The sequence below is a fragment of the Telmatherina bonti genome (genome assembly GCF_933228915.1).
Source record: "Telmatherina bonti genome assembly, chromosome: 10".
NCBI classification, from domain to species: domain Eukaryota; kingdom Metazoa; phylum Chordata; class Actinopteri; order Atheriniformes; family Telmatherinidae; genus Telmatherina; species Telmatherina bonti.
Genome location: NC_136628.1, coordinates 39115659 through 39128631, shown reverse-complemented (window position 1 = coordinate 39128631; position 12973 = coordinate 39115659).

Here is a 12973-nt window from a genome sequence, read left to right as displayed (position 1 = left end):
CATCCTTTATAAACGGCAGTAATGGCTTTTAAAAAGTAGCTACCGAACCCAAAATGTTTGATTGTTTTGAACATAAACTTATGACTTATGGTGTCAAAGGTTTTATAGAAATAAACAAAGGAAATGGAGCTGTCGTCCTGTACATTATAATCAGTCACGTCTAATATCAATCAGTTTACTTATTTTTCTTCCGGGTCTGAATCCAGATTGTTCTTCACTAATATTATCATTCAGACCCATCTTTAACCTGTTTGCAAAAAACCGTTGTGAAGAGCTTGGTTTGTTATTTAAGACTAATTGGTCTCCAGTTTTCTAAACTTAATTTTTCCTAAATTTTCTAAACTTTTTTGGGAATTAATTTTATCGAACCTCGATGGAGAGTTGGGGGTTATTCCTCTTTATCACTTCTTCAAACATGGCTTTTAAGAAAGGGACCAATTCTTTATGAAAAAAAAATGAATTCACTAATTAAACCATAATTTCCGGGGATTTATTATTTTTGAGGCTTGAACTTGTTTCATACAAATCTCTCTCGCAGCTGGTTCCGAAGCCTCCATCTTGGCTGTCAGCCACTTCTTTTTGGGAAATGTGTCCATGTTGTCGTCACTTTGAGTCGTCCATCCGTAGACTATGGTCAAATTTCGTCCCACATTTGGAAATCCTATTTTCATCTTCCAATATTAAATTTTTGATTCTGAGTTTACTTATATAAGTTTGTTCAAAACTTCTTTTCTCCAAACTGAAGAAGTATTTTGTGCATTTTTCTCCTTGTTATAGCCATTTTCATCTGGAGACAGGAGCCGGGAGAAGAAGCTACGAAATATAAGAAATGAACAACTCCATTTGGGTCGGAACGTTTGGATTGGTCAGAGTTTTTACAGATTTACAGTAAACTGAGGGTCTAACTATATTTCTAATTGTTCATGATTACAGAATGTATAGACTACTATCAGGACGAGGAACCACTTCACCCAGAGGAACACGTCTCTGAGGAACGTTACCTACCTAACATTACCTTTAAGACATGTTTGTCACCTGATGCAAGACAAGATTATGGCAGAACTTTGGCCCCCCAAGGGCATATTGGGGTGTGCTTATATTTTGATTTATTTTCCATTGACAAAAGCTCTATTACTGACGAGCTTTGTCTCCTCTTCTTCTGGGTTCCTCCACAGCTTGCTGCGGGTTGCTGCAGCCGTCAGATCTTCTTTAGAGTTGAGCTTCTTGGTGTTGAGGTAGCTGCTGGACCTTGGCCCTCTCCACACCGCATCTCTCGCCGTTCTGTCAGGAATCTGAAGATCACCGGGCGCCATGGTGGATTGGGCTTTTCCTCACACTGTTGGATATTTCCGATCCTGTGGATGACATCTATGACTGCTACCACCATCCCTGCATCGGAGTCTGGTAGCATGGCCTGGCGGACATCCTGGACTTCATTTTTTACGTTGCCGTCTTTAGTTTCAGGACCTCCATCCAGCCGAAGGTTCACCCGCCTGTTGTACCGCTCAGCCTCGTTGACGTTAGTCTCCAGTTCGTTCACCTGTTTTTCCAGAAGCTTTCATTGTTTCTGTATTTTGCTTCTTTAGGGACAGAATTCAAGCGATTTCTTCAGGCCCTCATTTTGGACAGTGTCGGAGCGAACAGCCTTATCAGTTTTTGGTTACAAGAAACAACTGGAATAAGGATTCTTGTATCGTGCCACTTCACAACAATGTTGTCCCAGGACACTTTACATTCACATAATTTCAGGCCAGTTCATACATATTGTGATAGAGTGGGACACTCTGGAGGGATATTGCTGGGTTGATTGTCTCTTTCCACAGATCTCCGGTAAGAGAGATGGGCACAGAGAGATAGTTCTCAAGCACTTTATTACATTTGACATTTCCCCAGCTCATGCTCCTAAGCAAAAACATAGAATCCATCATGCCTTTACAGCTGATGAGTTGAGCCTGTCCGAGCATACCTACCCTGTAAAGGCACTCATGAATAAATACTCCCACTTGCAAGGTCTTCCACTCCCTGTGGTTGATAAGGTACAACCACTTCTGCTCATAGGCTCTGACTTTCCACATCTTCTCCTCCCAAACCAACCAGTTCAGTCTGGACCTCCTGGGAGTCCCCTAGCTGTATGTACTGCTCTTGGATGGACACTGCAAGGCCCAACCAATCTAGACTTCACTGGTGAACACACTCACTGCTACTTCACCATGTCTCCCAACTCAGAGTTACAAAGACATGTTCAGCGTCTGTGGGAAGTTGACATAAACCCCTATGCCAACATAAAAAATGCTACACGATCCAAAGAAGATCAACAAGACCTGGAACTGTTACATCAGCGCACAGTCAAAGTAGAGATAGATGGAGTAACAAGGTATGCCACTCCACTGCTTAGACGTCAGTCAAGCCCCATACTCTGGGCTCCAAAGCACACCCTGCTCCCACAGCTGCGGAGTACTGAACGCCGTCTGGCTAAAGACGCTACTCTAGCTAAAACCTACTGTCAAGAGATATAGAAGCTCGAAGAGTTAGGCTATGCCAAACCTCTATCTCCCGAAGCAGTCGACAGCTCCACAGAGTCCTGGTATCTGCCACACCATGTTGTGCATCACAATGGCAAAGCCAGGATTGTCTACAATTGTTCCTACCAACATGATGGCCAAAGTCTCAACAGTCAACTCCTGCCTGGTCCGATATTAGGCCCTACCCTCCTTGGCGTAGTCCTTCGGTTTCGAGAACAAAGTGTGGCTATAAGTGGTGACATCAAAGCCATGTTTCACCAGGTGCGGCTGTTACCAGAGGACAAGCCTCTTCTTCGTTTTCTCTGGAGGAACATGAGAAGAGAAGAAGAACCTACGGTTTATGAGTGGCAGGTCTTGCCATTTGGGACAACATGCAGTCCCTGCTGTGCCACATATGCCCTCCAGAGACATGTGAGAGATAACAGCAGAGGTCATGAAGATATCCCACACCTTGTAGAGACTGCTTTCTATGTTGACAACTGTTTAACTAGTGTCAGAAGTGCAGAGGAGGCCAAGGCCATAACCAATCAGATGCGCGAGCTGTTGTCACCTGGTGGCTTTGACATTCGACAATGGGCCAGTAACACCCCCATGGTTGTTGAACATCTTCCAGTAGAAGCCAAAGCGGCTAGCACTGAACTGTGGCTTTCCCAACACCACCAAGAACCAGAGGAGCCAGCTTTAGGTCTTCGCTGGAACTGCCTAACCGATTGCCTTGGGTACCGCTACAGACTAGTTGAGTATTCACAGCCAACTCTGAGGAATGTCTACAAGGTAATGGCAACACAATATGATCCACTTGGATACCTCATTCCCTTCACAGCAAAGGTCCAGACAATTGGCCCCAACTGCAGAGGGAGGAGGCTCAGGAGATGGACGAGGATGAACTGCGAAAGACAGTGTTCTGTGGGGCCACCACCTGCTCTCCAACTTGGATGTCTGTATCTGGCATAGACAATTGGGATAGTCTCCTCCAGGCTACTCATGAGAGCCTTCACGGGGCGGCAGACAACCACAGCAGTCGCAATATGACAGCAGCTGAAACCCGAGAGGCAGAGCTCCATGTCCTCATGCAATCCCAGAGAGAGTCTTTCCCTGAGGAAATGGAAACGCTTGCTGCTGGCAAGCCACTTTCCAGGCAGAGTCGCCTGCTCATGCTTGCCCCAGAGTATGATAAAGCGGTTGGTCTGCTGAGAGTAGGAGGTAGACTACGCAGAGCAGAAGCTCTCGATCCAGATGCTATACATCCCATCATTCTCGATTCCAGACATCATGTCACAAAGCTGCTCATTAAGAAATATGATGGTGAATTGCTTCATCCTGGCCCTGAGAGGGTTTTTGCAGAGATAAGGAGAACATACTGGATCCTCCGAGGACGGGAGTCCATAAAGCGTCATCAGAACTCCTGCGTTGAATGTCAAAAATGGCGCGCTACTCCAGTGGTCCCTCAGATGGCTGACTTGCCCCCTGCCAGACTCCGCTTATACAAGCCACCTTTCTGGTCAACTGGAGTAGACTGTTTTGGCCCTTATAATGTCAAGGTGGGCCGACGCACGGAGAAACGATGGGGTCTGATATTTAAGTGCATGACAACAAGTTGTGTGCACCTCGACCTGCTAGAGAGTATAGATACTGATGCCTTCCTTATGGCTCTTCGCCATTTCATTGCTCGTCGCGGCAAGCCACACTGTTGCCGAACCTGTGTTGCAAACTGTGCTGATTGAGGTGGAGGAAATATTAAACGCCAAACCGCTGGGATACATCTCCTCTGATGCTGCAGACCTGGATCCTGTGACCCCAAATCTACTGTTGATGGGCCGCCGTGATGCATCACTCCCTCAGGCTGTCTATGCACCCAGTGACCTTCTTGGCAGAAGACGATGGCGCCACAGCCAGCTACTGGCTGACCATTTCTGGTCCAACTTCATCTGTCGCCACCTCCCAGACCTGCAGAAGCGATCAAAGTGGCACAAAGACACTGACAATCTAACCACTGGCCAGGTGATGATGGTGGTTGATTCATAGCTACCCAGAGCTCAGTGGCCAATTGGGAGAGTGGTGAAGATTTGCCCGGGCGCAGATGGTGGAGTCAGGGCAGCTGAAGTCAAGGTAAAGGGACAGACCTACCTATGACCGGTTGTACGTCTTGTGCGGTTGACGGCGTGGGAGGATGAAGAAGATTCCACCTAATTTGGACTTTTCTTAGGTTTTCAAATTCCTTACTGAATTTGGGGGCGGCTGTGTCAGAAAGTCTTTGTAAGTTTTATCAGTTATCTTAATTTAAAAGTCTCTGTTAGTGATGTAGTTTCCTTTCTGAACGTTTGTACCGACAGCGCATTCCAAGAGCTGGACACCTGCCATGTGCGTGCATACTTGAAAGTAAGTGTAATGTGTGTTATTAATCTAACGTTATTTTTGCATCTGAATAAATTATCTGAATTTGTGTGGTTAAACAGCCGACCTGTTTTGTGTTTCATGTGCATATGGGAATGTTGGAAGTGCATTACATAGCTAACCAGTACATCTGAATATGTAACAAGTCCCTGGTAGACTAATACGTTGTTTGCTGGCTTTCAGCTGTTTTGCTGAGAGTCCCTTTTAAGCTGATTTATACACATTTGAGCTGCAGCCTTTTATTTCACTGTGCGCTCTCGAGTGTAATTTGACACCACCGGTTCATGCGGTCCTCACGTGTTGTAAGTAAGCGGTGCAGTTGCATTTGCGACCAGTAGATGGAGCCAGAGACCACCAAATGGTTCAATTTCTCTGATCTTGGGTTTAGCTCTCTACTTGACTGGATTGTGATGCTTTATTGTTTATTCAGATAAGTTAAATGCATTTACAGCTGGATATTTTCATTCTTTATCATTTATTATGTATCCTTATATACATGTACAATATTAGTAATGTTATTTGTACTCTTGTTTCTTCATAGACCACACACGCATCTACATCATGTCCTCACCTGCGTTCCTTTGAAAACAAATGTAATAAAGTGCTTGAGAACTATCTCTCTGTGCCCATTTCTCTGACCAGAGATCTGTGGAAAGAGACAATCAACCCAGCAATATCCCTCCAGAGTGTCCCACTCTAGCACACATATCCTATAAAAGAAACCAACTGATTGCATCGAGTCATGACTTGGATCCAATCCTCCATCCTGAGCTGCACGCGGCGACAGTGGGAAGGAAAAAACTCCCCTTTAACAGGAAGAAAACCTCCGGCAGAACCCGGCTCAGGGAGGGCAGCCATCTGCCTCGACTGGTTGGGGTGGAGAGGAAAGGAAAGACAGATCAACATGTACAACTGCAGTTAATCAGGAAGACCTGCGGAAAAAAAGAGAAATAAGTTAGAGACGTAATATTGGCATATATTTATACATTAATATATTAGAGAAATAGAGCGAGGTGCTTCTCAGTGCATCAGGTGACATCCCCATTGCTACATAAGTAATGGATGGCTAGACTACCCATAACTATAAGAGCAATGAGCAGAACCTGGACAGTTGGGTCCCGTACATGCAGACTCCAACTCAGGAGATGCTCATATCCTAACTATAAGATTCATGGAAAAGGAAGGTTTTCAGCTCCATCTTAAAGGTGTGGAGGGAGTCTGCCTCCCGAACCCACGGTGGGAGCTGGTTCCATAAGAGAGGAGCCTGATAGCTAAAGGCCCTTCCTCCCATAGTACTCTTTGAGACTCTGGGAACCACCAGTAAACCTGCAGTCTGAGAGCAAAGTGTTCTATTTGGAATATATGGAACTATAAGATCTTTTATGTCCAATGGAGCTTGGTCATGGAGAGCTTTATATGTGAGGAGAAGAATTTTAAACTTTCTCCTGGATTTAACAGGGAGCCAGTGTAGAGAGGCTAAAACTGGTGTGGTGGAATTATGCGTATAGTGTAGTTTTAATATGTTACTCATTTATTAAGTTATATTAAGATATATATTCTGCATAGTTAGAGTAGTTCAGTAAGCTTGCTTTAGTAGATTCCTGCATAAAACTAAGTGTTCTGCTCAAGGCCTGTTTCAGCTTTGACTGTTGTTATCTCCAAGCTAGCAGTTGTTTTGACTAGTGCTGCCTGCAAGGGTTGTTTGTGTATGCTTAAAGAACACTGTCGCACTCTGAGCAGGGGCAGAGCTCTCGAGACCTCTCGCCCGCAACATCTGTACATGCCCAATAAATTGAACAGAAAACAGTTGATTTATAGATTTATTTCTCATCGGATAAATTCCACGACACTGGTGAAATATGATCTCTCCTGCAAGATTTCTCACAGTGGTACTAGAGGCCAGATTAATGCCATCCGGATTAATTACATAACTGGATAATTTTATTCTAAGTTTTTCAGGCCCGAAGATAACGACCTCTGTCTTGTCTGAGTTTAAAAGGAGAAAATTCAGAGTCATCCAGGTCTTGATGTCTGTCAGACATCTTTGTAATCTAAGAAACTGATTGGTTTCAACTGGCTTCATGGAGAGGTAGATCTGAGTGTCATCCGCATAGCAATGAAACTTTATACCATGCTGCCTGATGATATTTCCTAAGGGAAGCATGTATAATGTAAAAAATATTGGTCCAAGTACAGAACCCTGAGGATTTCCATGACTTTCCCTGGTGTGTGAGGAAGACTCATCATTTACATTTACAAACTGAAATCTATCAGATAAATATGACTGGAACCAGTCTAACATGTTCCAGCCTCTGTATCAGAATATTGTGATCAATAGTGTCGAATGCAGCACTGAGATCTAAAAGAATGAGTCCAGACATAAGTCCTTTATCTGAGGCCATGAGAAGATCATTAGACTTTCACCAGTGCTGTCTCTGCTATGATGAGCTCTAAATCCTGACTGAAACTCGTCTCGTCTTCTCGTCTTCGTGCCGCTTACCCGGGGTCGGGTCGCGGGGGCAGCAGCCTAAGCAGGGAAGCCCAGACTTCCCTCTCTCCAGCCACATTTGAAAACTCTGCGGGGGAGATCCCGAGGCGTTCCCAGGCCAGCCGAGAGATATAATCCCTCCAGCGTGTCCTGGGTCTTCCCCGGGGTCTCCTCCCAGAGGGACGTGCCTGGGACACCTCACCAGGGAGGTCCAGGAGGCATCCTGACCAGATGCCCGAGCCACCTCAACTGGTTCCTCTCGATGTGGAGGAGCAGCGGCTCTACTCTGATCTCCTCCCGGATGACCGAGCTCCTCACCCTATCTCTAAGGGAGAGCCCGGCCACCCTGCGGAGGAAACTCATTTCAGCCGCCTGTATACGCGATCTCCTTCTTTCGGTCGCGACCCACAGCTCATGACCATAGGTGAGGGTAGGAACGTAGATCGACTGGTAAATGGAGAGCTTCGCCTTCTGGCTCAGCTCCTTCTTCACCACGACAGACCGGCACAGAGCCCGCATTACTGCAGACGCCGCACCGATCCGTCTGTCCATCTCACGCTCCATCCTTCCCTCACTCGTGAACAAGACCCCGAGATATTTAAACTCCTCCACTTGAGGCAGGACCTGACTCCCGACCCGGAGAGGGCAATCCACCCTATTCCGGCTGAGGACCATGGTCTCAGATTTGGAGGTGCTGATTCTCATCCCAGCCGCTTCACACTCGGCCGCGAATCGCTCAAGTGAGAGCTGGAGATCACGACCAGATGAAGCCAACAGGACCACGTCATCTGCAAAAAGCAGGGACCCAATCCTGAGGCCTCCAAGTCGGATCCCCTCAACACCTCGGCTGCGCCTAGAAATTCTGTCCATATAAGTTATGAACAGAATCGGTGATAAAGGGCAGCCTTGGCGGAGTCCAACCCTCACTGGAAACAAATCCGACTTACTACCGGCAATGTGGACCAAGCTCTGACACCTGTCGTACAGGGACCAGACAGCTCGCACAAGGGGGTCCGGTACCCCATACTCCCGGAGTACCCCCCACAGGAGCCCCCAGGGGACACGGTCGAACGCCTTCTCCAGGTCCACAAAGCACATGTAGACTGGTTGGGCAAACTCCCATGCCCCCTCCAGGACCCCAAAGAGGGTATAGAGCTGGTCCACTGTTCCGCGACCAGGACGAAAACCACACTGCTCCTCCTCAATCCGAGCTTCCACTATCCGGCGGACCCTCCTCTCCAGGACCCCTGAATAGACCTTACCAGGGAGGCTGAGGAGTGTGATTCCCCTGTAATTGGAACACACCCTCCGGTCCCCCTTCTTAAAAAGGGGGACCACCACCCCAGTCTGCCAATCCAGCGGTACTGCCCCTGATGTCCACGCGATGCTGCAGAGGCGTGTCAGCCAGGACAGCCCCACAGTATCCAGAGCCTTAAGGAACTCCGGGCGGATCTCATCCACCCCCGGGGCCTTGCCGCCAAGGAGCTTTTTAACCACCTCAGCGACTTCAGCCCCAGAGATAGGAGAGTCCACCCCTGAGTCCACCAGCTCTGCTTCCTCATCGGAAGACGTGTTGGTAGGATTGAGGAGGTCTTTGAAGTATTCCCCCACCGACCTACAACGTCCCGAGTTGAGGTCAGCAGCTCCCCATCTCCACTATACACAGTGTTGATGGAGCACTGCTTCCCCCTCCTGAGCCGCCGGATGGTGGACCAGAATCTCCTCGAAGCCGTCCGGAAGTCTTTCTCCATGGCCTCGCCGAACTCCTCCCATGCCCGAGTTTTTGCCTTGGCGACAGCCGAAGCCGCATGCCGCTTAGCCCGCCGGTACCCATCAGCTGCCTCCAGAGTCCCACAGGCCAAGAAGGCCTGATAGGACTCCTTCTTCTTCAGCTTGACGGCATCCCTCACTGCTGGTGTCCACCACCGAGTCCTGGGATTACCGCCACGACAGGCACCAACGACCTTACAGCCACAGCTCCGGCTGGCCGCCTCAGCAATAGAGGCACGGAACACAGCCCATTCAGACTCAATGTCCCCCGTCTCACCCGGGACATGGTTGAAGCTCTGCTGAAGGTGGGAGTTGAAGCTCGCTCTGACGGGGGACTCAGCCAGACGTTCCCAGCAGACCCTCACAACACGTTTGGGCCTGCCAGATCTGACCGGCTTCCTCCCTCACCATCTGAGCCAACTCAGCACCAGGTGGTGATCAGTTGAAGCTCCGCCCCCCTCTTCACCCGAGTGTCCAAGGCATGTGGCCGCAGGTCAGACAATACGACTACAAAATTGATCATCGAACTGCGGCCCAGGGAGTCCTGATGCCAGGTGTACATATGGACACTCTTATGTTGGAACATGGTGTTCGTTATAGACAATCCATGACGAGCACAGAAGGGGGGGGGGGGGGGGGGGGGGGGGGGGGGGCATGCCTCCCAATCACTCCCCTCCAGGTCGCACTGTCATTGCCCACGTGAGCATTGAAGTCCCCCAGCAGAACAATGGAGTCCCCAGAAGGAGCACCCTCCAGCACTCCCTCCAAGGACTCCAGAAAGGGTGGGTACTCTGAACTGCTGTTCGGTGCATAAGCACAGACAACAGTCAGGACCCGTCCCCCCACCCGGAGGCGGAGGGAAACTACCCTTTCATCCACCGGGGTAAACCCCAACGTGCAGGCACCAAGCTGGGGGCTGATGAGAATGCCCACACCTGCTCGGCGCCTCTCGCCATGAGCAACTCCAGAGTGGAAGAAGGTCCAGCCCCTCTCGAGGGTACTGGTTCCAGAGCCCAAGCCATGCGTCGAGGTGAGTCCAACTATATCTAGCCGGAACCGCTCAACCTCGCGCACAAGCTCAGGCTCCTTCCCCACCAGAGAGGTGACGTTCCACGTCCCTAGAGCCAGCTTCTGCAGCCGGGGATCGGACCTCCAGGGTCCCCGCCTCTTGCTGCCGCCCAGCTCACACTGCACCCGACCCCTACGGCTCCTCCCACAGATGGTGAGCCCACGGGAGGTGGGGCCCATGTAACCCTTTCGGGCTGAGCCCGACCGGGCCCCATGGGCAAAGGCCCGGCCACCAGACGTTCGCTCTCGTACCCCGCCTCCAGGCCTGTCTCCAGAGGGGGGGGTCCCGGTAACCTGCGTCCGGGCAAGGGAACATTCATGCCCAGGTTGGTCGTCATCGTAGAGGTCGATGAGCCGTGCTTGGTCTGGTCCCTCCCCTAGACACCTGTTTGCCATGGGTGACCCTACCAGGGGCATAAAGCCCCCGACAACATAGCTCCTAGGATCTTCGGGACGCACAACCCCCTCCACCACGATAAGGTGACGGCTCAGGGAGGGGCTGACTGAAACTCTTCAAACAGATTGTTTCTGCTCAGATAGGAACATAGTTGGGTTGAAACTGTTTTCTCAAGAATTTTAGACAAGAAGGGGAGATTAGATATTGGTCTATAATTAGCTAAAACTCCACGTTTTTTAAGCAACTTTTTAATTACAGCTGTCTTAAAATATTGAGGTACATATCCTGTTAATAGAGATGAATTGATCAGGTCCAGTACAGATGTATTGATTAAGAAACATATTTCCTTGAATAATCTGGTTGGGATGGGGTCTAAAACACAGGTTGAAGGTTTAGATGAAGCTATTATGTTGGTTAACTCGGAGAGCTGTACAGGCAAGAAACGGTCCAAATGACAATCAGCTTCTAAAGACGTCTCTAAGGCTGCTGCAGATGAAATAACATTAGTAGTGTTCAGGTTATTACTGATTTCCTTCCTGATAGAAACTATTTTGTTTCCAAAGAAACTCATAAAGTCGTCACAGCTGAGGTTGAAAGGAATAGATGGCTCAACGGCACTATGGCTGTTAGTCAGTCTGGTTCCAGTGCTGAAGAGAAACCTGGGGTTGTTCTTCTTCTCCTCTATCAATGATGAATAATAAGCTGTTCTAGCCACACGCAAGGCTTTTTATACACTATTAAACTTTCTTTCCAGACTATGCGACACTCTTCTAAGCCAGATGAACGCCATTTTCTTTCCAAACATATTGATGTCTGTTTTAAAGCTTGAAGCTGGGAATTAAACCACCGGGCCGCTTCTTCTGACTGGTTCTCTTCTTCTTTAGAGGAGCAACATTATCTAGTGTTATACGCATTAAAGCTGTCATTCTAGCAACACATTCATGGACCTGTGTTGGAGTAAAGCTTGGATGGATGTTTCCTGTCAGGTTAACACATGGTGTTGGAGGAAATACTGCTGAAATAGACTTCTTAAATTTGTTAACACTATCTGACAAACATCTTCTCAGCCCTTGTGTAGTCAAGTAAAGTAAACTCAAAAGATACTAAAAAAAAAAAAAAATAAAAAAATAAAAAAATAAAAAAATGGACAGAACAGGGTTATGAGGAAAAACTGTTCATACTTTTGATGCCACATGTCAGAAGAAGATCCAGAGTGTGACGATGAGAATGAGTCGGTCTGTGGACATTTTGGGAAAATCCAACTGAACTTAATATAGAGTTAAAGGCAATGTTTAAACTGTCATGTTCATCATCAACATGTTAGGTTCAGCTCAGGCAGTGGACCCAAATGCAGGACTTCAGAGACTCTTTAGAAGTTTCAGACTCGATTTATTTTTCTAGTCATAAACCAGATCAAGCAGGAATACAAGATCTCACATGAGATGGTTGGTAATGATCTGACACTGGCTGATGACAAACACACAGACTAAATGCAGACAAAGAGGAAATGAATACCAGGTGAAATCAATCTGGGCTGAAGCAAAACACCAAGGCAGGAAGGACAAGGCACATGAAATGTGTGAAAACTTCAAAATAAAATACAAATACAAAACAGGAAGCAGACTAAACAGAAAACCTAACAAATATGACGGGACACAACAGTACCCCCTCCCCCAGGACCAGCACCGGACGGTCCAGCCAGACCAGGATGGCAACCATAAAAGTCTGAAATGAGAGTCTTATCCACAATGAAGCTGGCAGGAATCCAAGAGCGTTCCTTGGGACCGTACCCCTCCCAGTCAACCAGAAACTGACGGCCCCGGCGCCACACAGCCAGGAGCCGACGAACCGTGTAGACCGGACCACCACCCACAACCACGGGCGGCGGAGGTGACCAAAGGACTTGCTGTGACAGGCTTGAGCTTGCTGAAGTGAAATGTAGGATGCACACAAAGAGACCTGGGAAGACGTAGCCGAACAGACACTGGGTTAACAACCTTGTCCACCAAATATGGTCCCAAGTACCTGGGTGCCAGCTTGCATGAACGGACGAGCAGGGGCTGGTCCTTGGTGGACAACCACACTTTCTGTCCAGGTGAATAGACAGGAGCAGGGCGCCGTCGTTGATCAACGATTGATTTCATGGCGGACTGGGAGCGAAGAAGCATCCGTCTGGCAGCTGCCCAGGCTTTCTTACATCTCCTGATCGTGGCATGTGCAGAAGGAACTGTGACTTCACCTTCATTGGCTGGGAATCGAGGCAGCTGAAAGCCATGGACTTATGAAAAGGAGACATCCCAGTAGCTGCAGAAGGAAGTGTGTTATGTGCATACT